Consider the following 27,479-nt stretch of genomic DNA (forward strand, 5'->3'; position numbering starts at 1 on the left):
AGCATTTTTTCATGTGTCGGTTGGCCATCTGGATGTCTTCTTTGGAGAAGTGTCTATTCATGTCTTTTGCCCATTTCTTCACTGGATTCTTTGTGTTTTGGGTGTTGAGTTTGATAAGTTCTTTGTAGGTTTTGGATACTAACCCTTTATCTGATATGTCATTTGCAAATATCTTCTCCCATTCTGTCGGTTGCCTTTTAGTTTTGCTGATTGTTTCCTTCACTGTGCAGAAGCTTTTTGTTTTGATGAGGTTCCAGTAGTTCATTTTTGCTTTTGTTTCCCTTGCCTCTGGAGACATGTTGAGTAACAAGTTGCACCACTTGCTGAAGAGACTGCCTTTATTTCATTGGATAGTCTCTCCTGCTTTGTCAAAGATTGGTTGGCCATACGTTTGTGGGTCCATTTCTGGGTTCTCTATTCTGTTCCCTTGATCTGAGTGTCTGTTCTTGTGCCAGTACCATACTGTCTTGATGATTATAGCTTTGTAGTATAGCTTGAAGTCTGAGATTATGATGCCTCCTGCTTTGGTTTTCTTTTTCAAGATTGCCTTGGCTATTCAGAGTCTTTTCTGGTTCCATACAAATTTTAAGATTATTTGGTCTAGCTCTGTGAAGAATGCTGGTGTTACTTGGATAGGGATCACATTGAATATGTAGATTGCTTGGGTAGTATCAACATTTTAACAATATTTGTTCTACCTATCCAGAAGCATGGAATCTTTTTCCATTTCTTTGTGTCTTCTTCAATATCTTTCGTAAACTTTCTATACTTTTCATTGTATAGATTTTTCACCTCTTTGGTTAGATTTATTCCTAAATATTTTACGGTTTTTGGTGCAACTGTAAATGGGATTGATTCCTTGATTTATCTTTCTGTCACTTCATTGGTGGTGTATAGGATTGCAACCGATTTCTGTGCATTGATTTTATCTCCTGCAACTTTGCTGAATTCATGAATCAGTTCTAGCAGTTTTTTGGTGTAATCTTTTGGGTTTTCCATATAGAGTATCTTGTCATCTGCAAAGAGTGAAAGTTTGACCTCCTCCTGGCTGATCTGGATGCCTTTTTTTCTTTGGGTTATCTGATTGCAGTGGTTAAGACTTCCAATACTATGTTGAATAACAGTGACGAGAGTGTACATCCCTGTCTTTTTCCAGACCTTAGGGGGAAAGCTCTCAGTTTTTCCCCATTGAGGATGATATTAGCATTGGATCGTTCATATATGGCTTTTATGATCTCGAGGTATGATCCTTCTATCCCTACTTTCTTGAGGGTTTTTATCAAGAAAGGATGCGGGGCGCCTGGGTGGTGCAGTTGGTTAAGCGTCCGACTTCAGCCAGGTCACGATCTCGCGGTCTGGGAGTTCGAGCCCCGCGTCAGGCTCTGGGCTGATGGCTCAGAGCCTGGAGCCTGTTTCTGATTCTGTGTCTCCCTCTCTCTCTGCCCCTCCCCCGTTCATGCTCTGTCTCTCTCTGTCCCAAAAATAAATAAACGTTGAAAAAAAAAAAAAAGAAAGGATGCTGTATTTCGTCATACGCTTTCTCTGCATCTATTAAGAGGATCCTATGGTTGTTGTCCTTTGTTTTATTGATATGATGAATCATGTTAATTGTTTTGCGGATATTGAACCAGCCCTGCATCCCAGGTATAAATCCCACTTGGTTGTGGTGAATAATTTTTGTAATGTATTGTTGGATCCGGTTGGCTAATATCTTGTTGAGGATTTTTGCATCCATATTCACCAGGGAAATTGGTCTACAGTTCTCCTTTTCACTGGGGTCTCTGTCTGGTTTTGGAATCAAGGTAATGCTGGCTTCATAGAAAGAGTTTGGAAGTTTTCCTTCCATTTCTATTTTTTGGAACAGTTTCAAGAGAATAGGTGTTAACTCTTCCCTAAATGTTTGGTAGAATTCCCCTGGAAAGCCATCTGGCCCTGGACTCTTGTTTTTTTTGGCAGATTTTTGATTACTAATTCGCTTTCCTTACTGGTTATGGGTCTGTTCAAATTTTCTATTTCTTCCTGTTTCAGTTTTGGTAGTGTATATGTTTCTAGGAATTTGTCCATTTCTTCCATATTGCCCATTTTATTGGCATAAATTTCTCATAATATTCTCTTATTATTGTTTTTATTTCTGCTGTGTTGGTTGTGATCTCTCCTCTTTCATTCTTGATTTTGCTTAACTGGGTCCTTTTTCTTCATGATCAAACTGGCTAGTGGTTTGTCAATTTTGTTGATTCTTTCAAAGAACCAGCTTCTGGTTTCATTGATGTGTTCTACTGTTTTTTGGTTTCAATAGCATTAATTTCTGTGCTAATCTTTATTATTGCCTGTCTTCTGCTGGTTTTGGGTTTCATTTGCTGTTCGTTTTCCAGCTCCTTAAGGGGTAAGATTAGGTTCTATATCTGAGATCTTTCTTCCTTCTTTAGGAAGGACTGGATTGCTATATACTTTCCTCTTATGACTGCCTTTGCTGCGTCCCAGAGGTTTTGGGTTGTGGTGCTATCATTTTCATTGACTTCCATATACTTTTAATTTCCTCTTTAACTGCTTGGTTAGCCCATTCATTCTTTAGTAGGATGTCTTCAGTCTCCAAGTATTTATTACCTTTACAAATTTTTTCTTGTGGTTGATTTCGAGTTTCATAGCATTGTGGTCTGAAAATATGCACGGTATGATCTCAATGTCTTTGTACTTACTTAGGACTGATTTGTGCCCCAGTGTATGGTCTTTTCTGGAGAACGTTCCATGTGCACTGGAGAAGAATGTATATTCTGTTGCTTTAAGATGAAAGTCCATCTGGTCCAGTGTGTCATTCCAAGCCATTGTTTCCTTGTGGATTTTTTGATTAGATGATCTGTCCATTGCTGTAAGTGGGGTGTTGAAGTCTCCTACTGTTATGGTATTACTATCGATGAGCTTCTTTATGTTTGTGATTAATTGATTTATATATTTGGGTGCTTGTACATTTGGCGCCTAAATTTTTACAATTGTTAGGTCTTCTTGGTGGATAGACCCCTTGATTATGATATAATGCCCTTCTGCATCTCTTGATACAGTCCTATATTAAAGTCTAGATTGTCTAAGAATGGCTACTCCAGCTTTCTTTTGTTGACCATTAGCATGATAGATGGTTCTCCATCCCCTTATTTTCAGTCTGAAGGTGCCTTTAGGTCTGAAGTGGGTCTCTTGTAAACAGCATCTAGATGGATCTTGTTTTCTTATCCATTCTTTTACCCTATGTCCTTTGATTGGAGCATTGAGTCCATTGACGGTTAGAGTGAGTACTGAAAGATAGGAATTTATTGCTGTAATGATGCATGTAGAGTTGGAGTTTCTGGTGGTGTTCTCTGGTCCTTTCTAATCTTTGTTGCATAAATTTTTTTTTCATCTTTTCTTCCCTCAGAGAGTCCCCCTTAAAATTTCTTGCAGGGCTGGTTTAGTGGTCACAAACTCCTTTAATTTTTGTCTGGGAAACTTTTAATCTCTCCTTCTGTTTTGAATGACAGCCTTGCTGGATAAAGAATTCTTGGCTGCATATTTTTCTGATTCAGCACACTGAATATATCCTGCCACTCCTTTCTGGCCTGCCAAGTTTCTGTGGATAGGTCTGCTGCAAACATGATCTGTCTTCCCTTGTATGTTAGGGACTTTTTTTCCTTGCTGTTTTCATTATTCTCTTCTTGCCTGAGTGTTTTGTGAATTTGACTATGATATGCCTTGTTGATGGTCAGTTTTTGTTGAATCTAATGGGAGTCCTCTGTGCTTCCTGGTTTGATGTCTGTGTCTTTCCCCAGGTTAGGAAAGTTTTCCTTTATGAATTGCTCACATAACCTTCTACCTCTGTTTCTCTCTCTTCCTCTTTTGGGAACCCTATGATTCTGATGTTCTTCCTTTTTACTGAGTCACTGATTTCTCTAATTCTTAAATCGTGCTTGTTTGCCTTACTCTACCTCTTTTTTTCTGCTTCATTATTCTTTATAAGTTTGTCCTCTATATTGCTGATTCTCTGTTCTGCCTCATCCATCCTTGCCACCGCAGCATCCGTCTGTGATTGCAGCTCAGTTATAGCATTTTTTATTTCATTCTGACTATGTTTTACTTCTTTTATCTCTGCAGAAAGGGATTCGAATCTATTTTCGACTCCAGCTAGTATTCTTATTATTGTGACTCTAAATTCTGGTTCAGACATCTTGCTTGTATCTGTGTTGGTTAAATCCCTGGCTGTCGTTTCTTCATGGTCTTTCTTTTGGGGTGAATTCCTTCGTGTTGTCATTTTGAAGGGAGAAAAGGAATTAATGAGGTAGAAAAAATAATATTAAACACACACACACACACACAAAATTGAATAAATGATGCTAGATCCTAGGTGTGTTTTGGTTTGGGTGTTGAAAGTGGTTTGACAGAGTAGAGAAAAACGGGGGCGGGGAGGAAATCATTTGAGAATTTGAAAAATGAATAGACTGAAGTAGACTAAAATGAGATGATGGCAGTAAAATAGAATTTGAAAAAATTTACGTAGAAGTAAAGTATATAGTAGAGAAAATCAAAGAAAAATATTTTAATAAAAATTGAAAATAAAAATGAATTTTTTCTCTTTCTGTATTCAAGAAAAAGAAGTGAAAAAGAGAGAAAAAAAGGAAATTGAATAGATGGACCAACTAACAGATTGAAATAGGACTGAAATTACTTTGTGTTCACCTAGAAGTCAGTTTATGAAGTGCTTTATAGTCCATAAACTAAGCAGGCGGTGAGACTTGTGTTCTTAAAGAGCGAGGTTGGCCCAGTTGGGTGGGGCTCAGTGTAACGGCTCCATCTCCACTAAATGGCACTGCTAATCTACTGGAGTGGAGTGTTGTGGAACTCCTAGGTGCATATGCGCATGTGCGGGAGCAGTGAAAATGGCGTTGCCCAGTACCCAGTCTCTAGTATTGGAGCTCTGTTCTCCCCGATCAGCAATTGCACACCTGTCCTCTGTCTTCAGCTTTCGTCCACTCCCTACTTTTTCACTGTCTGTGATCAAGCCCCAGGCAGTACCCTCTCTCCCGGGTTTTCCCCAGCTGCTACTTCTGAAGGACTGCGGCTTTGTCCCATTCTGCCCCTCTGTGGGAGCGTCTCACCGGGCAATGGCCGAACAATGGCCGAATGTCAGCTGCACCCAGGAATGCTTGCTGGACCCTGCCGCTGCCAGTGCCCTAAGACTGCGGCCAGGTGCCTGCTCGCCCCAGAGAAAGTTTGCGAGATAGTGTAGCAGTAGCTTTTCAGGGATTATGGAAAATCACAACACATCTGGCCCCAGGTTTCACTCCCAATGACATTCCAGCACCAGCGAATGTGGCTGTTCTCTGGGGTCTGCTGGGACCAGGAGGCTTCAACAGTGTCTACCAAATGTCCTTCCAGCAGTGGAACCACTTTTCTCCATGTGGCCCGAGAACCTCCCAGACCCCACTCTGCTCCTGCAGATTCGCCCTTCCCCCCAGAGCACCGCCAGGTATGGAGCTGCAGAGTTTCATACTTTGTGCTCCCCTTGTTTATGGTTTTAATGGAATTTAAACCCTCTCTTTCTCCTTTCTCCCTTTTTAGTTTAGTTCTTGCCACTGTTTCCAATTTTCCACTTTCTCTCCAGCTGCTTTTGGGGGCGTTGCTTTTCCCGTATTCTCCCCACCCCCCCCCCGCCCCCTCTCCATCCTCTCTCTGCCCACAAAAGCACCTCCCTGCCCTCTGCGGCTTCTCGCTCCCCAAGTTCACTTCTCCGCACCACGTACCTGCTTAATTCTGTGGTTCAGGTTGTGCAGATTGTTTTCTTAATCCTCCAATCAGTTTTCTAGGTATGAAGGATGGTTTGGTGTTGGTCTGGCTGTATTTCATGGACATGAGATACACAAAAAACTCCCACGCTGTTCCGCCATCTTGGCTCCTCCCTCTGTTTGGTTATCTTTCAACGGGTGTGCCTCTGCGGATCAGTGTCCCTCTATCAGGGCTGAGTGTCTTCTGAGGCTCTTGTGTTTCCTCTTCTAAGTCGCAGAGCATGGCCAGAAGAGAGAGGGCCTTGCCACATACTCTCACATTCTTGGTGCAGTGACTTACTGTGTGCTCTGCACATGGCAGCAACTGTTGGGGCACAAAGACCAATGAATGACCTTTGTCCCAGGGAAGGTGTAAGGCAGAGAAAGCACCAAACTTCAAAGTGGAAAGCCAAATAACAACACAATGGTTTTATTATATAAGGTAACAGTTAAGAAAAGCCCCCAAGTGGGACCATGGCCATGTGCCAAATGGAGCAGGTGGTGAGAGCTTCCGGATCAGAAAGGGAAAGTCAAGGAGGCCTCTGGGAGAAGTGGAAACTTGGCTTTGTCCTTACTAGAGAGGTAGGATTTGGAAAGGTAAATAGAAGAAAGGTGAGGCTGGAGGCCAGCGTATATGGAGTCTGAGTCATGACTTCACCAATAAACAGTTTTCAGACCCTAGGCAAGTGATTTTCAAAGGTTCAGTTTCCTCATCTGCAAAATGGTTATAACATTATTGCCACAGTTGGATCCCTGGGAAGGTAGACTTGGAGGTGGGGATTACTGCGCAGGAGGTCTGTGAGGGGGTGTTCATGACGCCAGCACATATAGAAAGGAGGGGAAGGAAGTGGACTATGCACAGGGATACATCAGCCTGTGCCATGGTCTCAGTGGAGGCCTCGACGGACCCTGCAGAGAACTCTGAAGCTTGGATGGCCCTGCAGAACTGTCCAGAGTTCGGGTGAGAGGGCCAGGCCTTTGCAGCCCCAGGTCAGTCAAGGACTGGATACGGGCCATCTAGGAAGGGATTGTGACTGAAAAGGACATTCTCCAGGCAAGGTTCTCTACCAGTGGTACCCCCCACAGTGGGAGAGTACCTGCAGGGCCTGCTATGATGAGCAAGTGATGTAATGCATATCAAACTGATACGTACAAGAGGCATTCTTAAGGAAAAATCAAGTATTTAGTGCCTGTCATTAAGGAGTAAAGAAGATAGCTTTTTATTCAAAAGACTATAAGGAAGGGCATACAAGCGATGTATTTCAGGGATACTAATTATATCAGGCCAATAGTGTTAATTTTTTCAAATTTTATTTTCAAAAATATTAAGCCTATAGAAATGTTGAAAGAATAGTACAGTAAATACTGACATATGCTTCACCTAGATTCACCAGTTGTTAACATTTTGTCACATTTGCATTAGCTGTTCACACCCATATTTATACATGATTATAATAATTATTACTGTGTCATTTGAGAATAAATTTCACTCTTCATGATCTTTCACACCTAAATATTGAAGTGTGAAACTCCAAAGAACATGGATATTCTCTTATGTAATCTCAGCAAATTATTAAATTTAAGATATTTCACATTGATATATACCATAGACTACACTAACCAACATTCAAATTTCACCGATTGACCGAATAATACCCTTTGTAGCAATACTTTTTTTCCGACCCAGGATACATGCCAGTTTCACACATTACATTTAGTTGTTAGATCTCTTTGGTGTCATTTATTCTGAAACAGCTCCTCAGTTATTTGTTGTCTTTCATGGCATTGACATTTTTTTACGAGTACAAGATGGGCTATTTTGTACAATGCCCCTCAATTTGGGTTTGTCTATTATTCCCTTGTGATTAGATTTAGGTTTTACTTTTTTGTTATGGTATCCTATATAAATGATGCTGTGTCCTTCTGAATTTTTAAAAATTTAACTTGGGAAGTTACAGATAGTAGTTAGGATAGTATAATTAATCCCATTGGATTCATCAGTCAGCTCAACAATTATCAACCCATGGTAAACCTTGTTTTATCTCTACTTCCAACTATTCACCTATGTTACTTTTAAAGGACTCCCATTCACCATATCTTTTCATCCATTAATTTTTCAGTAATATGTGAATTTGAACCTGCTCCTTGACATCTCTCTTTGGGTGTCCTTGAGGCATTTCAGATTCAGGATGTCCAAAACTGAACTCCTGGTTTCCCTCCCAAACCTCCTCCCTTCACAGCCTTCCCCATCTTTACATAAGAAAGGTAAGATCTAGGGAAGAACAAACCTTCCAGTTCAGTTATCAGTGCTTCTAAAGGCTTAGTGTGTGGTGGTTTAGGGGTGTCAGACAAGTGGCCTCATCATCTCCCACAGTGATGGGAGAGTAATGCATGTGGTGGGGAGTAATGGAAACTCCCCACACACTTTGGTCTGTTTCACCTGGCAATATATCCTCGGGATTACTTCACAGTAGTGTATAACAATGGGTGTCATTCCTTTTCACGGCTTCCAAGATGTCCTTTGTGTGGAAGGACTGTTGTTTATTCACCCTTTCCCCAGATGGACATATGGGTTTTTCCAGGCTTTAGCTATTACAGGTAGTACTATAATGAATACCCTGTGCATTTACCTTTTTTGTTTTATTTCCAGTTTATCTTTGAGATAGATTTCTAGAGACGGAATTGCTTGATCAGAAAGTAAATGCATATATAGTTCTGGTAGGTATCACCGAATGCCATTTTGCATTCCAACCCAGCAGTGTATGCAAGTGCCTCTTCTCTGGTTTCTCCACAGAGTATGTTATCAAACTTTTGGATTTTATGTTTTCTACTATCTTCCTCTCTCTCTCTCTCTTTCTCTCTCTCTCTCTCTCTCTCTCCCTCTCTCTCTCTCCCTCTCTCTAGTAAACTTAGTCTTTTACCTTGTGACCTATTTTCTTTGCTTTTGGTATATTTTTTGGAATATAGGAAGTTGTATTTTCATCTCTGTCAGCAAACACACTTGAGAGTCAGGAACAGAAAATGTCTCTAAGTCTAGACTTGCAGTGGAAGAGAAGAAGCCACTTTTGGCCTCAGGGTTTAGCTGAGCTTTCCAACCCAGTTTACCAGAAATGTTGTTTATTGAGAATCAAATGCTGTTGCTCACATGGGTTAATAAAAAATGATACTTTGGCAGGGGGAGAGGGTTACTGATTTTTGTGAATTACCTAAATGAGGTGAAGAAACTCATGGTGCCCTAACATGTCGGAGGAATCGCTTTTCCAGAAGTGTTGGTTTTGGTGTCACCGGTCGTAGCTGATGAACACCTAGAGTTGGTGTGGTGATGCGCGGCATCATGCCCATTGGGCATTGCTCTCCTATAAGTAGGCAGTGAATAGATAGTCTTTGTTGAAGAGGACGGGAGGAAAGGTGGTTCCCGTGGAGCTGCCTAGTGTGTTTGGTGAGATGCACTCACGACTTACCTGTGTGAGCATGCCTGACACAGTGTGTGCCACTTTGATACTCAGAACTGGTTTATGTATTTGGGTGTGCATCATAGAGGCCTGTCCTTGGCCGGATGGCACTAGATCCTGTGTTAGCTGCTGCAGCTGCAGAGCCCTCTTTGAGTGCTACAGGGCTGTGGAGAATTTTCTGGCAATTTCATTGTTGAACTCTCTTGTCCACTGTTTGAAAAGGTCTGGGCAAGGTTAGAGCACAGCTCTGGCCGAGTGCTGTGATGAGGGCTGAAGTCAACTATTTAGAGGCTGCAGAAGGCACAAGGAGGTTCTATAGTAACCCTGAGGTCAAACATAGTAATTGGTTCAGTCTCAGCTAGCTGCCTCAGAAGTTCTTGAAATTTTTCTTTCACTTTCAATCACAGGATGACCTTGACCGAAGAAGGTCAAACTGGAAATGAGAAGCCCATGACCTTTATTGTTCTTCTTGTTAACCTGATACAAGGCTTATCATGCAGTAGCAATCACTTGTAAAAGAAAATGGTGGTGGAGCGTTAAGCACTTGCTAAAATACTTCCAAGATGGAGTAGCATGAGGTTTGTAATAGTATCAGCTCAGGTTCTAAACTGGACCAAAGCCATAGCAATGTTTATGTGAAGGGAAGCTTGCTCTCAATGCCCAGAGGTGTGATAAGGAACGTGTGCTAAGCCAGACACCCGCTACCACAGGCGGCTCTCACCACACATCTGTGAGATGGCAAAACTCCCCATTTTATAAGTAAAGGAGTTGTATTTCAGGAGGTTAAGAAACCTCCCTACTGTCACACAGCTAGTAAGTGGCAAGGCTATGTTTAGAATAGAAGTATGATTAATTCCAGGGCGCTTGGGTGGCTCAGTCAGTTAAGCAGCCAGCTTTGGCTCAGGTCATGATCTTCCGGTTCACCATTTCGAACCCTGTGCCGGGAGCCGGGAGCCTGCTGCAGATTCCGTGTCTCCTCTCTCTCTGCCCCTCCCCTACTTGTGCTCTATCTATCTATCTCTCTCTAAAAAATAAAACATTAAAAAATAATAATAAGCACCTAGGTGGCCATCGGTTAAGCTTCCAACTTCAGCTCAGATCATGATCTTACTATTCATGAGTTCATGCCCCACGTTGGGCTGAACTCGTTAGGCGCTGACAGCTCAGAGCCTAAAGCCTGTTTCGATTCTCTGTCTTCCTCTCTTTGTCCCTCCCCTCTTGCACTCTGTCTCTGTCTCAAAAATAAATACACATTAAAATTTTTTTTTAATTAAAAAATAAAAAAAGAAATATGGGTAATTCCAAACCTAGTGCTGCTAACCACAGCCAGGGTCGGATGGTGCCAGTGAGAGCCAAGTGACACAAAAGCCCGGGTCCCCATCAAGAACCCTAAATGTTCTAAAGGAGCCTTTTCATTCCCATGAGGCTTCCATGTGCCTGGCATCATGTTCTGGAACCTACTTGTGCTCATTTTGTTGTCATAAGTACATGCAACCGCACCTTAAAGATGAACAATCTGTGATTACAGAAAGGCCAACTGAGACACACAAGGCCAAAGCTAGCTTCCAGGCTCGGTCTGCCGCTCTCAAATCCTGTTCCATGCCTTTCTGAGTTGGTGGGTATTTGGTCTCTATATTTTGACAGCATCTCATCGTCCCAGCCCAGGCTTCTCCTCTGTTAAATACATGTTTTTAATACAAAGAACTTGGCATTGCAGGATTTCCAAGTGCTTTCTGAATAAAGCTCATTCTATCTCACTGATTGAAATAACCTTTCAGTGGAGAAATAGATGATGTTCTCTTCTTCACTTTCCAAATCTCGTTGAAGAGGTGTTAGTTATGCCTCCAACATTCCCTTCCTTTAATAAAAGGTCAGTGTCAGGCAGCAGCACTTCCGAAGGAACTGCTGATTGAAACCAGCATTTCAATTGCAAAACAACAAACAAAAACTTGTAGGAAAGGAAGGCTTGGTGACCAGCAAATGAGGGCTTCTTGCCTATGGAGCAGTGGTTCCAAATTTACTTATTAGGTTTAAGAGAGCCTTTACAGAGCTGGTCAGACTTCATACTCAGCTGTGTCAAGGTCTACAATCAATTAATTGTGTTTTTCTTGAGAGTCTGTCATGTGAGGTGCTAAGTGCCTTGAGGTGCATAATGAGGGAGACACCTTACACCCTAGCTAAGGAGACTGGGCACCTGAAGTGTGATTCACAAGACCGAGGAGAATGTCAAGCGCCACCTGAGTGCAGCCAACACCCAGGGAGTTCAGGAGAGGGGTCCGTCTTTTCCAAAGGGATGGACAGGTCCATGCACTGCTCACATGATGCCTTCTCACTCTCATGGACCCGTTAACGTCTACTTGCCTGGCCCAGGAATTACTTATCTCCTTTCTGTGAAGGTGAAGCTCAGCCTCATTATTGCTAACCCACATGTCAGCCCATTTGTCTCTGGCCCTTAGGTCTCAGCAACTTTGGCTCAGGCCCTATGTCCATGTCCTATGGTAGTTCACAGCCCTTTCTGGGAGTTCTGAAAGTCCCTACAAGTTGTAAATATCTCATCTTCTGTCTCCCATGTCTCCATGCTGCACCATATTGGTCTAGACTGAAAATATAACCTCTTTATCCATTTTCCCCAATACTTCTACTTAACCAAATCATTTGTGAGGGCACTAGACTTTTTTGGAAATTTGGAAGCCAGTGATAAAGGCATCGTGTCACAAAGACTTAAGGTCACTTAGGCACCCCTGTTCTTAAAGAAGTGCTCGGTAGCCACCTGTTGCGGGTCCGCTCACTGGAAAGCAGGCTCTGAGATCGTTTTCCTGCAGAAGGTTTCCTGCACGGGGGCTGGCTCTCTGGGTCCACTCGTGTTGGGGGATGGAAGGAAGGCAGACTGAGCAGAAAGAGAAGCTGGGCTGTGGTACTGTCTCATCAAGGCCTCGTTGACCAGAGGGGATGTGCTAAAGCTGGAACAGCCCTGCAAAGTTGTCCCAAGTTGGCTTGAGGGAACTAAGCTTGAGAGCCCTGTGCACACCAGTCACGGGCTGCAGGGCCACAGAAAGGGGTGTTCGCCCTGGCACAAGGGCAGCTCTCTAGAGGTCCATGGTCTGAGGGCTCCTTGCCATGCCCACTCACCAAAGTTGGGGAATGAGACTTCAGTCCTAAAGGGGGATCTTGGGGTACAGCCCAAAGTCTGCTATACTCCCAGAGGTCTCCACCCCAGCTTCACTCCAGTTTTCCAGCATCTTTTGCTTTCATCCCTTTCTCAGGAGTAAAATAGAATGTTCTCATGCCAGGCACCTTGGCAATTCCTCTACTTCTTGGGCTTTTGCTCTTATCTGTGTCATCAGGATTTCATCTTCCCTGAAAAAGTCTTCTCTAGGTATTTTTTCAAAATACTGCGTGTGTGTGTATGTGTGTGTGTGTGTGTGTGTGTGTATACACCAACCGAAGCTTAACACACGTGCACCCAAATTCCAATTGTTCCATTTCAGTAACAACAGGGCGCATCATAGGTAAATCGCTGTAATGAGCAGAGTTGGATTTTAGGATTTGAATGATCTAAATTTACAACTTAGCTCCCCTTCTTATGTTCTGGTTTTGGACAAGTCCCTTTGCCTCTTCAAGCCTTGGTTTTTTCACCTGCAAAATGGAGAAATAATGAGCATAAGTACTATATATCACTGTATTTAGTACTAAGTGGGCACTCAATAAATGCTAGATGGCTCTTTTCACACCTCTTTCTGGATCTTTCAACTGCCACCCAGCGGGCCCCTGACTTTATGAATTGGTATCTACTTGACTATGAAATGCATATTCTTTTTTTCTCCACACAAAATTGAAATCCTGCTCCCAAGCAAACAGTCCTGAAGAGGGCCCTTTAACTGTTGTCAACTGCAAAACAGATGTCCAAGTCGGGGAGTGGGGACCAGGTGGGGGCACAAGTTCAAGGACTATTTAGGTAAGAAGTATCAGAGCTTCAGTCTTCCTAGTATCCCTTGTTTACTCTTCCTTGCTGATGTATTTTTTTTTTCCTTTTAGAGCCAAAAATCAAATGTGTTACTTGTCTTTGATCACCATTAAGATCATGCCTGAATTGTAGTAAATTTGTACTTTCCCAGCTGGGGCAATAAGCATTATTTTGAAACAATTAAGCACATTTAGGATAAAGTTGTAATAAATTCACACAGCTGTTCCTATAATATTTTGAAATATCTTCAATCTGTTTGATGCTGGAAACCCTAAACACCTCCACGTACTGCAGGTTAAGCAGGAAGTCTCATGTTATTGCTGTATTTGTTGAGCTTTGACTCTAATAGTTTTCAATTTGCCAAATTAGAAAAAGAAATCATGCAACCCGACCTTTATAATTCCCAGCCATGGAACAAGCTGTCACATCTGGGCTCCCAACCCACAGGACCTTAAGAAGAAGGCAGACTCCTTCTGACAGTACAGTATGAAGATATTGGCAAAGAAATAATTGAAACAAATGTTATTTTTGATTCTTGATAAGATGGCATAGAGTCAGGGAGTCGCAGCTGTCCTTCCCTAAGCCCCTCTGGGTGTGAGGGACACAGGCGACCATGTCACCCTTGTATAACCTGAGTGTGCAAACGGAATAGCCAGAAGCACCCCGGGTGGAGTCAGATACAGAATAATGGGCAAACCTTAGAAAAACTGGAAGAATACCAGAATCATAGTGTTTTCAATTCCATATGAAAGAGGTGTTTTCTGTGCACCTGTGCCCACTGAAACCGGCTGGGTGGGCGTGGGAGCAGGTGTGCTCCTCAGTGAGGCTCAGGGTGGTCTCCTGCTGCTACGGTGCTGCCAAGGTTCTGCAGCTCCACCAGAGCTCTCTGCACCCGACGATGCACCAGCCTCAGGACACCTTGTAATCACACCCAGACTCCTACACATCTGCCCGCCTCCGTAAGAGCAGATAACTGCTCACTGGCGAGATCAGGATCTTCTTCATCTACCTCTTATCCTGAACCTCCTATTTCAGGATAGCCTCCCAGGTTACCTCAAGTTCCAAGAAATATGAACCAAACCCTCAGTAAGCAAGCGTTGCCTCTCGTTTGCTTTTGGTGGCTTTTGTTGAGCCCCTGTTGTTTGCAGAGAATAATGAAGAGAGAAATGGAAGACAATCTTTGCCTTTGAGAGACTGAAAATCTACTTTACTTAAAAATTTATTCTCTAACTCTATGTCAAAAAGGATTTGAAAATCAAATTACCAGTTGACGCATATGAATAGCATGCTTTGCTGATCACAGTTTACCTCTAATACCTGAGAGAAGTTTGTTTAATCCATTTTCACATCCTATGTACTATCATAATATACACATCACATCATAATATACTATATATATATATATATATATATATATATATATATATATATATAATATGAAGATCAGAGAGAGTGAAGAAGTCAATGTGTGACCATGGTTGCTATGGCTGAGTGTGTAATATGGCCCTGAGCTTCCAGAAAGTCAAGTCAAAAAGGGGAAATACAATACAATTCCTAGTTCTCATTATTAGGAACATGAATGTGGGTCCTTATGGAAGACAGGGCTCCTCACATGGTGTTTTATACATGGCATATTGAGTAAACTCATATCCTCAACAATCCTTCTGCAGGAAATGTAGATGTGCTTTTATAAAGGTGGCTTCTTTGGTAAAATAAAAAGCTGTTTTATGATTAACTAAGCCATGTAGTTTTCTAGGGGTCTAACTCCATTTAAAGGTAAAAGATTACCCAGAGAATTTACAGTCAATTGATTTTAATTAGAATTAAATGTTTGCTTCTCATTTTTTAAATTAAAAATATGTGACCCTTGAAGAAAGGATAAGAGCAAAACTGAAGGCAGATTTTAATTTAAATTCTCTGAGGAATAAATGACAGGGATGCCCTTGGCTGATTTGATGAGTATGTTTCCCTATTATCATGCGTTAATTAACTAATAGTGTTTTGACTTTCTATTTTTATGGTCATCTCCTAATCAAGGAGTGTTAAAGTACAGTCACTATTAGAGATGTTCTAAGACAAGCAGGACACAGAAAAACATCCACTCATAACTTAATGTGGAGCCTCATCAGACTCTGGTTAGGGGTTCTGCTCGGTTGGTTTGCCCATACACAGGCAGTAGAATCTTACCATAACCACCAGGAATATCTTAATATACTAAAATATGCAGGGGTTTCTTAACTCAGAACTCTTTAAAAACATCTCAGGGATTGTTCAGTATGATCAACTTTATCCTCTGGCATGTAAACAGCTTATTAACACAGAATATAAGAACAAATTCTGATGGTTAAATGAAAGAGTGCAGAGGATGAGGGAGAATGAGCACAATAAATCTCCATCTTCTCTAAGAATTGGGGATTACCCTTTTACAGCGTGACTCTTCCAGTCTGGGCTTCATTTTTCTCCTCCTTGTATGATACACATTTTGCTGGTAGTCTTCTGCCTACTCTGTTCTGGACTATGATATCTACTCTTTGTATCAGGGCCCTTTTACAGTTTGCAAAAGTTATTTATACTTGCACCTGGGGATTCTCAAGATTCAATTTAAGTGTTGTCATTGTTGTCTGTCTTTTATATATAACTCATGCACCTTCTAAAGCATTCTGTAAAATGCCAAGTACTACTTAATTCCCCCAGTATGCTCTGTTTGCTTGGCATATAGCTCTCTTTAATACAGGACTCCTGTTCTCTGCATGAATATTCTACCTGCCATGGTATTGGGAAAACCATATTAAAATTCATTGGAAGAGACTGTTTCCCACTTGAGGCTTTCAGAAAACCAAAGTAACACAAGTTGGGGCCCTGAAATTGAAGTTGTTATTTAGTCTATTTTAAAAAGGAGGAGGGGGAGGAGGAAGAGGAGGCAGAGAAAGAGGAGGCGGTGGAGAAGGAGAAGGAAAAAGAGAAGAAGAAGAAGAAGAAGAAGAAGAAGAAGAAGAAGAAGAAGAAGAAGAAGAAGAAGGAGGAGGGGGAGGAGGAGGAGGAGGAGGAGAAGAAGAAAGAAAGAAAGAAAGAAAGAAAGAAAGAAAGAAAGAAAGAAAGAGAAAAGGAAGGAAAGAAAGAAGAAAAGAAAGAAGGAGAAGGAGGAAGAAGGAGAAGAATGAGAAAAAAGGAGAAGGAGAAGGAGAAGAAAAAATCATTGGCATGAAAAGAATCATTTCCTGGTTGAGACCAGGCTAATGTGGATCTGCTGCTATCAGAGGCATGGACGCCATGACACTCCTCTCCCCCTGCTCACAGTAGCTCAGGAAGGTGTTCTCATTAAACAGAATTCCCAGACAATGACATTTCATTCCCCCCCAAATCACACCAAGATTCTTCATAGACTGGTACGTTCAGATACAAGAAAAATACTTTCTAATATTGTTTTTTTGTGACACTAAATCTACTCATTATCTGTGATAATGAGTAATGAGTAAGTTAACTTAGGGGTGAGTCATTTGCCAGACAGCCTGAAGAACATTACAGAGAAAACTCCCCTCATGTTCAGAAATGTGAGGGTGGAACATTGAAATCTGAAAGGCAGATATGATTGTATGATTTCCTTGTTGCGTTTTGTCAATAGAAAAAAGATACTGAGGGGTGCCTGGGTGGCTCAGTTGGTTTAATGTCCAGCTTGGGCTTAGGTCATGATCTCATGGTTCTTGAGTTCAAGCCCCATGTTGGGCTCTATGCTGACAGCTCAAAGCCTGGAGCCTGCTTCACATTCTGTGTCTCCCTCTCTCTCTCTGCCCCTCCCCCACTCATGCTCTGTCTCTCTCTCTCTCAAAAATAAACATTAAAAAATTATTTTTTAAAAAAGAAAAAGATACTGAGATGATTTGACAGGACTCTTTGATTCATTGTTGATTTCTCAGCACAAAGATCAGGTGTTCAATAAACAACTAGTGGATGAATGAGTGGATGAATGAATGAAATATGAGGATATTACAAAAATGAGTTCCTTCCTTACTGCATCCTTAAATCTGCAAAAGATTGGTCATAAATCTCTGATAACCCCCTGGGTGGATCATGAGTGGGCTTAAGGTAAATGGGCTATAGGGGCAATTTTCAGATATGCATAGGTTGATTTTCTCTGGATGGTGTGTAGGGCTGCAGTGAGATGCAGTTTTCATGTGAGGCCTGACATGAAGTGTTTCGAGAAGACAGTGGGGCCTTCAAGGTGAATTCTCAGGTCTAGGTGGGGAGAGATTTTGTAGACAGCATCACCGATGAATGATTTCACTGTTACCTTCTAGAGATTTCATTTTATTTTTTAAATCTCTTGCATCTCAGAGGTTTTTTGTTGTTGTTTGTTTCTAATTTAAAGAAATTTCCTTCTTACATGACCAAGATACTTTCAAACTTAGAGGTGAAAAGCAATGGCAGAAGCCCTGGCATTCATACCTTCTGAGTGTCAGCCACAGTGGGATGTGTTTCTTGGCTGTTTTTGAAAATCAATAGAAGAAAGTGCAGTGTGTATCTAAACGGAAAAATGATGAATACAGGGACAGACAGGAATTACATAACGACACACTGGGGCATCTCAAGCTATTTGCGTCATCCAAACTCTGCTCTGAAATGAGCTTTGGAGCTGCTGTTGCCCTGCCATTGTGCAGCCAGCATTTGCTTCTAGCCCCCCAGCATGAGCACCACCCGCCTCTTCAGCCCTGGTTAGGGAGCAAGAGATATCCACTGGCCCTGTTATTTCTTCCCTCCCATGGGCTCCACAGTGGATCAGTGTGGTTCCTGGGATCCCTCATCCTTCGTTTACGTGTGTCCACAACTGTACCAGTCCTTTGGGTTTGGAAGCCTGGGACTCTCAAATCTCCTCTGTGACTCACCAGCTCTGTAGCTCTCTCACAAACTGCCTGAACTTTCTGAGCCTCCTTCTGCTCCAGAGAACGGGAAAGATAATGTTGCCTACTGTCATTTGTTTATTATGAACCTTGAATTAAATGCAGTAAAGCATACAGAAACATGCCGTTGTACTCCATGGTGTTGGCTGAATATTGATGAGTGAATAATGTTTAGGAAAATGGATGATTATGCAAGAGCAGAAGTATTAACGTGCTAAGGCAGTAGATTTGCCACTTGGAGGGACAATCTTTGAAGGGTATAGTTCTTGAAAACATTTGGTGTGTGCAAATCAGTAAAGTCTAGTGGTAAACATCCTGGAGAAGGTGAGGATTTAGCAAAAGTTGTAAACCACTGGCTGTTGTGTTAGAGAGCTATACTAGCTAATTCAATATAAGACCACAAAGACTAGAGATATTTTAAACTTTTTTTATTAAAGAACCGATTGGCTTAACTTATCTTAGGAAAATATTAGAAACTATCATAAATATCAGGTAGGTAAGAGAAGCTCAGAAAGTAACCAGACTATGGTCACCCAAGAACTTATGAGTTTTGTCCACAAAATTGTAATCACCCAAAGGAAAGTACCTAAAACCAAAATGAGGAGGAAGAGTTGGTTGAGGATGTGTCATTGCCTTGAGATATTAGAAGCTCGGTTCTTGGAGTCAGGGAGACCAAATACAAATTCTGACTTTGTGCCACTAAACAAGTATATGCCCTTGAGCGAGTTGCATTAGGTCTTTGAGATTAGTTTTATCATCTGTAGACAAGAGACAAGACAAAGGAAGTATTTACAGTCCTCACTTTGTTATAGACAAAGCAAGAAATCTGAAATGTTTCCTGTCACTGTTGCCATATGCAATCTTGCTGTTTTAAACCAGCACAAACTAAAGAATCTCAGGAATGTGTGTGACCAGGACTTGTACAACCAGGTGTTTCCTCCTACAATGACTGTAGTGCAAAGTTCTGGGTGCAGTCCTGTCGCCCACGTTGTCATCTGAATCAAGTAGCATTTCAACATTGTGCTTTTACTAAAAATAAATGAAATGACAGTTTTTCCCACTCATCTGAAAGGTTTTCAAATCAGGATACATTTACTTTTTAGTCCATTCTATAGAGAACTTAGTGTCAGCTGCCAATCCAACAAAGCTGGCATTTATTCTTTCAATGACATAGAATTCTCTTCATCTAACCATACCTGGAGTTCTGGTTGTGAATCTCCAGATTCATCTCCAGAAACCTCTCATTGCTTTCTTCCATCTTCTCCATAGAAGAAACTGTGTGTGTGTGTGTGTGTGTTCCATTAAGGAAGTTAAGTTAGAGAATACCATAACCACCATCTCAGGTCACTCTATATCCTATCTATCCTTTTAGAGCATAAACAACAATAGATGGAGGTGGAAGCTCACGAAACCATTTACAAGATACTGGATTTTTCTTGTGCTCTGATGTTCCAAATAAGGATCAGGTAGTTTGACCCATACCTGATTCAATAACCAAATTGCACAACAAATCTTACAGGAAAATCTTTCGTGCTTAGAGAATGTTGTGTCTTGGAAAAGAATCCTGCCCAGCCTTTCTCAGCTTGTCTATCAGTCGGGGCCCTATTAAGAGAAAGAAACCACACCAATTACTTTAATGGAGAGAATTTAATATAGCATTGTTATCCAAGTATTGGGGCAACTAAAAAGACAAAAAGATGCTGGCATATCATGGAGCAGCAAATGTGGGGAGCAGCTACCACGTAGACCTGGAGAATAAAAGGAAGAGGCTGGGACCATGAAGACTCAGAGGCTCAGAGGAGGGGCCCACGGACCAGGGTGCAGACCCCTCAGGAGCCATTGCTGGGCCATGTTGGTGTCTCTGAACTTGAGGAGAGATTCGATGGAATGGTACCCAGATTTTGGAGGACAGGGTGCCAGCCGCTGGTGCTGGTGTCTCTGAATGGAACCAATGAGGCTGGGTCCACGAGGAATGGAGACACCATACACTGAAGTGAGCTGCTGCTGGCCGGAAGACAGAAGATGTGCTGTCACCAGGGCATCTGATGGAACTGGAGGTCAAATCCCTTTTTTCTGCTCCAGCTTTCCCATTTTCCTCCAGAACCTTCTATTAATGGAGCCTAATAAGGGGCAGTGGGCAAGACAAAAAGGTCCACAGAGTCTGGGGCCCAGTATCAGAAGAATGAGTCCAGAAGAGTGGGTTTGGAGCCAAGGCAATAGGTTAATAAACTGGCACCACTTGCCAGCCCATCACGCCTCAGAGGCATTCTTGAAACAGACTGTGTTCATGTGCTCCTTGCTTTGCCACGAACCTTCAGCAATTCCTTCAACATCTTTGGTGCGACAGAGCCTTGACATTAAGTGGTCCTGGGACACGCTCTCTCAACTCCCATGTTTCTATTTCTTTTAAGTCATTAACACAAAACATTTTTATGGCTGTCTATGTGATATGTAAAGATAACTCTCCGCTGTTGGTTTTTCTTTTGTTCACCAGGTAGATGTAGTTTTGCGGTTGTTGTACAGTTTAAACAGCTTGATTTCTTGAAAAAGAGAAGAAACATTATGCCTCTCTGACTTTTCTACTCAAATAGAACTTTTTAATGCAAATGAAAGCGTGATTCAAGCATAAAAACAACCTAATTGCTAATCATATTTTTAATGATCCCTTATTAGAGCAAAACTTAAAGTGAATACAAGCATATTAGAAGCCTTTCTCATGTATCCTTAGTCTGTACCTATCACTCATAAAGCTAACCTTGCATGTCCCTCCAGGATTGAGAGAAACACACACTTTTACTCACGTTGAACCCGTTTCCTAAATGCAAACAACAGCCTCAACAGGTGACAAAGTTCTTAAGACCTGCACTGAGTCTTGTCTTTTTTATTATGTTTTGAAAAGGAGACTATTCATTTACTAGTTTCCCTAAGGCTCGAAGCCTGAGCTTTTGTGTGCGAGCACGCACATGTGTGTGTGCCTGTGTGTGTGTACCAGTAATTTCATGTCTCGCTTTCCTTAGGCAGAAACTAAGAGAGGGAAAATCTAGGTGTGCCAGCATCAAACACTGCCTGGCTTGGATCAGAGAGGTGAAAAATGTTTCTGTCAACCTCAGCTTGTGAATTTTTAAAGCTAGCATTTGTTCTTCCCTTGATTTACAAGGACTGATGGCAAAGAAATCATCCCACAGGAAGAATTAGATATAAAAACGTCCCAGTTCCCAAACATACATCAATAATCCTAGCTTTGCCGCAACATAACGCTTCAGAAAACATTTCTGTGGAACATTGGAAAGTTGTAGAGGAGCCTTAAAATGGTTTAATTCCAAAGGACTTTAACACAGGGCCTTTGGGCAATAGTTCCCATTTTGTCCTCACCCAGCATGGAAAGCAACAAGGTGTGGCTTCAATCCTGCCTGCTGCAGGTTGTGGGCACCTTCAGGACTGAACTTAAGGTGGGCACTTGCCACTTAAACCTTGCACAGTGTCAGCAGCACCAGGCGCTATGTGAATGAAGGAAACGTTGGAGGACTCTGTGTGACTGACATCATTACTAAGTTTTGGAGATGAAGCAAATCAAATACAATCTGATCTCCAGATCAGGATTCCTGCAAGAGTAGAAGAAATAAGCATAGGTTTGAGTGAAGCGTCTGGTTCCAGTGCTGGTGTGGGCCAAGCTGAATTGGGTGGGTGACACAGTAGTAGTAACGGAAGGAGCCAGCTCACGACTTTGACCACCTTGTATGTAACATTTGCAGAAGGCATTCTTGGCTCCAAATGGTAATGCTCACAGCCCTTCTCACTACTTACTAATGCCTCTGCCTGTTGTTTCTGGAAGCTGGCTTTGTCAACTAAGTTCTGTTCCTCACAGTGTGGTCCCAGACCAGCAGTGTTGCCCAGAAGCCCATTAGAAATGCAGGTGGTCAGGCCCCATCCGGACTTATTGAATCTGAACAAGCTCCTCAGGTGAATCCTGTGCTCATGAAGATTAGCAATGCACATCCAAACCGTCCTCCCCAGTATGTCTGACTTGCCCCACACCACACATTTCCAGGTATTTCCCACAACATTCTGCTTCTGAGTTTTTTCCATCTTTATTGAGATGTATTTGACGTAGCGTTACGTAAGTTTAAGGTGTACAATGCGATGGTTTGCTATATGTATGTTTTGTGGTGTGATTGCCACGACAGGCTTCATTTATACGTCCATCACCTCTCACAGTTACCATAAAAATATAAAACGAGTCACAAATCTGTGTGCCATCTTATGCAGAAGCCCTGCTAATCTCTGTGTCATTCCAATCTTCGTCCATATGCTGCCAAAATAAGCACTTTGCTTCCATCTGAAGCCCACTTCCTGCTTTCTTCCCATTCCCTAAATGCCACATAAATTCTTCACTGTCCTTCACCTTACCCTGACTTTCCCTCTGTCTCTTTTCCCATTAGATAAAATAATAAAGATGGAAGGCAGAAAGGGAGGGAGGAAAGAGAAGGAAAAAAATGAAAAAAAGGAAGGTAGGAAGGAAGAAAAAGTGGAAAGGGATGTAGGGAAGGAGAAAAGGGGACCTCATTTACAATCATGCCATAGTATGGTTGGGGTTCATGAGATCTATTTCAAACACATACACATATACACATAAATACAGTTGGTCTTTAAGCAATGCAGGAGTTGGGGCGCCAACCCCCCACACAATTGAAAATCTGCATATGATGTTGACTCCCCAAGAGTTAACTAAGAGCCTACAGTTCAAGGGAAGCCTTACCAATAACATCAACAGTCGATTAATACATATTTTGTATGCTGTAAGTGTTATATACTGTATTTTACGATAAGGGAGGCTAGAGAAAAGAAAACATCATTAAGAAAAATCATAAGGAAGAGAAAATACATTTCCAGTACTATACTGTAAAATATCCGCATGTAAGTGGACCACACAAACCATTCAAACCCATGTTGTTCAGACATCAACTCTGTATCCCATCCAGTGTTCCCACTTTATTTTTTTTTTAAGTTTATTTATTTTGAGAGAGAGAGAGAGAGAGGGAATGGGGAAGGGGTAAAGAGGGAGAGAGAGAGAATCCCAAGCAGGCTCTGCACTGTCAGCACAGAGCCTGACACAGGGCTCAAACTCACAAACCATGACATCATGACCTGAGCCAAAATCAAAAGCCAGACGCTTAACCACCTGAGCCACCCAGGCATTCCTCACTGTTTCCACTTTAAAATGAAGCAGTTACTTTCATACACTGTTGAAGTGAATGTTAATTGGTGCGATAATTTGGAGGGCAATTTGGCAATGTCTATTCAAATTTTTTAAATGGGCATTCTCTTTGATCTGGCAATTTCAGAATTTATCCTACAGAAATACTTGCATACATGCACAAAAATGTATGTATCTGTTGAAGGGTTGTTTTAATAGCAAAGAAGCTATAAATAGCCTAAAGGAATCAATAAGAGCTGTTTTGAAAAATCAACGTGTATCTCTGTAGCGGAATACTATCCTGGCATTGAAGATGAAAAGAATTAATGAAGATCTGTGTGTGCTTATGTGATGAGCCCTCTATATTATCAACTGAGAAAATGTACAGAACAATAGGGATGCTATGATCCCATCTGCATGTTATTTTTTAGTGCATGTGTGTGTATGTGTATTCATGAAACAGTTAATAACTTTATTTACATCCAATGGAATATTCTACAGCCATTAAAAATACTATTTTGGCAGAATTTTAAGTAATTTGGGACATTTTTATGATATAGTGCTAGGTAACAAGAAGGATAAGATATTGGTGTCAAGGTTTTTCACCCTCACCTTTCTCGAGTATTTCCCAAGGTTATTAAATATTAAATAGTCTAAAAATATCGTTACTTTATCTATAATAGCTTATTCTTGGCTTTTAGGCTTTCAGTTTTTTTCAACTCATGTATATAAGGTAAATATTTTTTTACCTAATGGTGTTTTCAAACATTTCAAACAATTTAACTTTCCTAAGATAAGTGTCTTGCAATTACTGGTTTATAGGATATGACCTTTTATTATAATTACTGGTTCATAGAATGTGACTCCTGATATTTATTGCCAAATTGGTTTTTATGATCCACAAAGATTTTTAATGTAATATCTTCAATTCTTGGTAATGTGATTGGTTATTAAAAGTCACCATTTATTCAACAAATTTTAACAGATTTCTTTTTTTTTTATGTTTATTTATTTTTGAGAGAGAGAGAGAGAGAGAGAAACAGAATCTGAAGCAGGCTTCAGGCTCTGAGCTGTCAGCACCTAGCCCAATGCGGGGCTCAAACCCAGGAACATGAGATCATGACCTGAGCCGAAGTCAGATGCTTAAAGGAATGCCTGAGCCACCCAGGCACCCCATTATTCAACAAATTTTTATTTTAATTTCTTTAATGTTTATTTATTTTTGAGAGAGAGAGAGACAGAGTGTGAGCAGGGGAGGGACAGAAAGAGGGAGACACGGAATCTGAAGCAGGCTCCAGGCCCTGAGCCATCAGCACAGCTGCCCGATGCAGGACTCGAACTCATGAACCTCAAGATCATGACCTGACCTGAAGCCAGACACTTAACTGACTGAGCCACCCAGGAGCCCCTCAACAAATTTTAAAACTTGGGATAAAACAGTTGTTAATGCCTTCTGTGTGCCAAGATCTCTTAAAAGCACTATGCACACCATTACAAATAATACATGATTCCTACCTTTGCTACTTAAAGCGTGATCCTGGGCCAGCATGCTTAAATACTTCATTACACTCTGATGGGATTCATAGAATAGAATCATAGAATATGATAGAATAGTCTTAGAGTACCATGGAACTATCATAGAATAGTCTTAGAGTACCATGGAACACAGCATGCCTACAGTATAATTGTGATAAGAATAAGAAAGGGACTAGATTCTTACACTTCCCTTTGACTCTTCCACTCCCACATTCTGACTAAAGAGTGGTGTTAGTTTGTGATAGGGAAAAGCTCTTCTTGCTGTGATCAGAGTTAAACCATTACCTGCATTTGACTGTAACAAGGAAGTAGAAAAGAAATTCACCCTAGTTTGTCGTGTCAAGGTTTGGCACCATTTATATATTTCACAGATTCGGAAGGTGATAAGCCTCCTTCAAGGATACATACTTTCATCCTGAATCTATAACCAAACCTGACCTTCTAACACCATTTCTCCCTGCTCAGAATAGAAAAATGGTTATCTAGCCTTCAGAGCATTTGTCCTAACCTCCAAAAAAAAAAAAAAAAAAAAATCTCCAAGGAAATAGAGCAGCCCAGCCTCCACAAATAGCACTTGCTACTCTCTTGATATTCCCTAGGTCAAGAAATTCTAAATTGAAACATTATAATTAGGCTGATTAAAAGAAGCTGCCAATGTTTCGCTGCTCTTTAACCTGTGAAAGTGGCAATTTCATATGGTTCAACTAAAACCTGCAATTTAATTCTTCCTGTGTCTTCCCAAGTGTGTCCCAAGACAACCCATATATTAGACCTAATTGAAACTTTATTTCACACCAAGTGGTTTTTGCAGAAACAAAGAAAAGAAGACAAAATTATTAACATGGGCTTATGCTTGGTTGTCACTTCCCAGTCAGATCATCAGTAAGATAAAATTAGAATACAATATTTCCTGAAATGAAGGAAAAAACGATTTCCTGCTTAGTCAAAAAAGAGACTTGTAGCAAACCCAGCAAACTACCAAACTGTAATTCATAATCTTCAACCTGAGCAAGGCTGGTATCTTCCTCTTGAAACAAACATGATGCTGAGAATGTGTTATGAATACAAGATTATTACCAACCCAAATCTGTGCACCAGGTCTCCAGGGAGAAGGAAAGGGAAGAGGGGAGAGAGAGAAAGAGAGAGAGTGCTTTAGTCTGAAACTGATGGAGGTCCCTTTCTTATGACTCTTATCAGATTTAAACTCATGTTGTAAAAAAGCAAATTTAGTAATTCTGCAGAGGGTGCTGGTATGCGAAATGATGCCTCAGAGCTTGGTAAGCTGGCCTGATTGCATAAAAGCCTCAGAACTCTGTCAAAAGAGAATTCGTAGCTTTAAATGCTTTTTGGAGTCTTGCTATTCAAAGTGTGATCCAGAGTTCCAGTCATTGCTTCTCAAACTCTCAAGTGCCTACAAATGACTTGGGGTTTTGTTTTATGGTGGGAAGGGTGCTTTCTTGTTTTTGTTGGTTTTTTTTTTTCCTTTTTGGTTCAAAAACTTTTGTTCTTTATTAAGAGTATAAACTGTTTCCTAGAAATTCTTGACTTCGGCTAGTGTGAATGAATATGTGAAGGAACTGTGATCTTTTCTCTTTTTCTTTTTCTTTTTTTTTTTTTTTGTCACCATGATAAGTATACTCTTTAGTCCCCCTCACCTATTTCACCCATCCCCCTGCCCTCCTCCCCTCTGGTAACCATCAGTTTGTTCTCTATAGTTAAGAGTCTGTTTCTTGGGGTGCCTGGCTGGCTCAGTCAGATGAGCATGTGACTCTTGATCTCAGGGTCCTGACTTCAAGCCCTATGTTGGGTGTAGAGATTAGTTAAATAAAAACTTAAAAAAAAATCTGTTTCTTGGTTTGTCTCCCTCTCTTTTTCTCTTTTTTCCTTTGCTCCTTTATTTTGTTTCTTATATTCCACATATGAGTGAAATCATATGGTATTTGTCTTTCTCTGACTGGCTTATTTTGCTTAGCATTATACTTTCTAGATCCATCCATGTTGTTGCAAACAGCAAGACTTCATTCTTTTTTCTGACTGAATAATATTTCATTATATATATAATATATATAATTATGGATAAATATGGATATATATGTACATATATTTACATACCACATCTTTATCCATCCATCGATGGATACTTGAGCTGTTCTATTAATTTGGCTATTTAAATAATGCTGCAATAAACTTAGGGATGCATGTATCCCTTTGAATTAGCGCTTTTGTATTTTGGGGTAAATACCCAGTAGTGCAATTACTGGATCATAGGGTAGTTCTATTTTCAATTTTTTGAAGAACCTCCATACTGTTTTCCACAGTGGCTGCACCAATTTGCATTCCCACCAACAATGCACAGGGTTCCTTTTTCTCCAAATCCTTGACAACACTTGTTTCTTGTGTCTTTTTATTGTAGCCATTTTGACAGGTGTGAGGTGATAGCTTATTGTAGCTTTGATTTGCATTTCCCTGATGATGAGTGATGTTGAGCATCTTTTCACGTGTCTGTCCGTCATCTGTACATCTTCTCTAGAGAAATGTCTGTTCGTGTTTTCTGCCCATTTTTTAATTGGATAATTTGTTTTTTGGGTGTTGAGTTGTATAACTTCTTTATATATTTTGGATACTAACCCTTTTATCGGATATGTCATTTGCAAA

At 41.1% G+C, this 27,479-nt stretch overlaps 1 protein-coding gene and 1 non-coding gene across 2 annotated transcripts in view; one reads left to right on the plus strand and one right to left on the minus strand.

Moving 5' to 3' along the window:
- The window catches only part of NEK11 (NIMA related kinase 11), a 261,051-nt gene that overhangs the window by 216,572 nt on the left and 17,000 nt on the right, over positions 1–27,479 (plus strand). The gene's annotated exons all lie outside the window — the stretch shown is intronic.
- LOC124527394 (U6 spliceosomal RNA) lies at positions 22,317–22,419 on the minus strand. Its single transcript, XR_006965852.1, has one exon. It is a non-coding gene; the product is annotated as a U6 spliceosomal RNA (small nuclear RNA).

The sequence above is a fragment of the Lynx rufus genome, unplaced genomic scaffold (genome assembly GCF_022079265.1).
Source record: "Lynx rufus isolate CCGP_SWC_20201006 ecotype Redwood Valley unplaced genomic scaffold, mLynRuf1.p SCAF_5, whole genome shotgun sequence".
Lineage (NCBI taxonomy): Eukaryota > Metazoa > Chordata > Mammalia > Carnivora > Felidae > Lynx > Lynx rufus.